A 2,533-nucleotide genomic window follows, 5' to 3' on the forward strand; every position below is an offset into this window, starting at 1 on the left:
AAATCACCCTTTGCGGGCACCAACTTCATCTCTCTCTCTCTCTTTCTCTCTCTCTCTCTTTCCATTTCTCTATCTCTTGTCTATCTCTCTCTTTCCCCTCTCCCTCTCTCGCTTCATTCACTCTTTTCTGTCCCTGGGACACCCCATTCATTTATTTTTTATTAAACTTCAGCGCTCTCCGAGACTCATTTCCTCTCTCAGGCCCTTTCCTGTGGTTCCTGGTGGAGCAGAGAGCACGCTGGGAGTTTCCCAGAGGCTGGCAGGGGTCGGGGGGCTGTGGTGGGGTCGTTCGGGGTGGGAGGGGGGGGGGGTGGGATGGGAGGGGGGGTGATGTGGGTTGTTTGGGGATTGTGAGAGAGAGAGAGAGAGAGAGAGAGAGAGAGAGAGAGAGAGAGAGAGAGAGAGAGAGTGCACCATGGTTTTGGAAGCACCCCGTCATGCTCGTTTTATTACTATACTATAGTGCTTTTACACCCATTCACATAATAGGCTTAACAGTCACTATCAGTGCACAGTAAAACCCCCCCTTATATGCATCCAGTATTACACTCTGGTTAAATTACCACTGAGTAGTTTACTGTGTGTGTGTGTGTGTGTGTGTGTGTGTGTGTGTGTGTGTGTGTGTGTGTGTTTGCTGTTTACTTCTTCCTAATCTGGCCCAAAGATAACAAGGTCAGCTGGAGGAAACCCTGCTTTTAACTAGTTGCCTGCACGGTTCTATGGGTATAGGACCCAAATACAGGACGACAGGCAGGAATAGGTTCAGAAGTGACCAAAAACAGGACAACATGAGGATATAACTACATGTGAGAGCAACATGGAACACTAGTCTGTGACTATAATCTATAATCTGACAAAGGGACTGAAAAGACGGGGGCATATATAGGTGAAACAACACACGATTCGCTGGAACTGAACAAGACACAGGTGAACTATACAATTGGAATTACAGTTAGGAAACACTATGACATCATCAATAAAGCTACCCAACAGACAGATAATACTTTAAGCAACGACGGCTACGGCAGTCCGCTCCGGCTAACGGATCCGTGCTCGAGTCGATACATAAACCTGCTTGCCATCGCAGCCCTTTCTACTACGGCAGAACCTACACTTATTACACGTAGTGTCTACAACGCCATGTCATAACCATGTTTATACATTTACACCGATTGCTCCATCACCTCTCTTATGCTGTGTAATGTGTTGGCATGCTCTGAATGAAGAAATAACACTAATACCATATGTCATATTATTAACCATGTTTATTAAAACGGTTTTTAGAATAACACAGATTGCTCCAGCACCTTTCCTCTTTCCACTGCTGATCATGTCCAGCACATGTATAAAGAATTAAGCAATATTGGCCAGTTAGCTGACGCGCGACCGGATGTAAAAAAACATTGTTTATGTTTGACACATGCTTGCATAGACACGTCACCATGGGAACCAATCAACCAATGTCGCCGTCACTGACGGCTGTTTGCTTAACGATTTGACAGCTACGGTGATTGTGTCATATAGCCGCCGTACTTCCGTGTAGCGGCTCCGTCCTGAAAACAGTCGTTGCTTTAAGTCCCTAATGACAATGGTACACCCAGCGTTCCAGAATGACATAGCATATGCAGGCATCCAGCCACAACCACACAGGCACAATAATTGGTTGGCAAAGCAGAGTGACACAGATGATTAGGTGCATGGCTGCCATAATACCGTGTGACTCCTTGGCTTTTAGGGATTAACTAGGGATGAGCATTCCTTTTTTATTCCACCTTGTCTCATGCAGGTAATTAAGTCCCATTGCGATCAAGGAGGTGCTTTGTAATAACAGACCAGGGAAAAGTGCTGATACGGCGTTGTTTTTTTTGCCCTGGTGTGAGCTTTCTTAAACTTGGCCTTGTCAGATGAGACACCAAAGAGCCTTGTGAGGATGGAATGATGCAGTGGATGCATCTGTTTCATTCACATCTGCTCCCTCCAACATGGATAGTATACCACTTTTCTTGTCGGACTGGCCCATATGGAAGTTAGCTATGTTTGAATTGTGTTGTGTGCAAAACATTATTCGGTTACAGTGTATGCATGAGTAAAGGTCCATGAACACATGAAGCTGAGCTATATTTAGTCTTTGTGTGGTGAACATACACACACATGCATGCAGATTCACATGCGCACACATATGCACATGCAGGCAGTCACGCACATATACACACACAAGTAGGGGGTAACCGTAGCAGTTTTATGAAACATGTACAGTAAGACAATAACATAATGTTATTTTCATGGGTTTTAAATGAACCATCTGGGTACTTGCTGGCACAGCCCCCAGTTTTCATGAGGTTTATTTTCTTTGCTTGAAATGGTGTACGTTGCACACTGGGGCAGAAACCTTTGACACAGGAGACCTTGACAAGAATGTGAGCAATTGAAATACCCAAGTAAATGGTTATATATGAAGTGGTTGGAGTATTGTTTGCAAATTAGTACAATAACAAATGCATCAGTTAGACAGCCAAGCATTCTGTACCACAAG

Source organism: Protomyctophum bolini (assembly GCF_963924005.1).
Source record: "Protomyctophum bolini genome assembly, chromosome: 7".
NCBI classification, from domain to species: Eukaryota; Metazoa; Chordata; class Actinopteri; order Myctophiformes; family Myctophidae; genus Protomyctophum; species Protomyctophum bolini.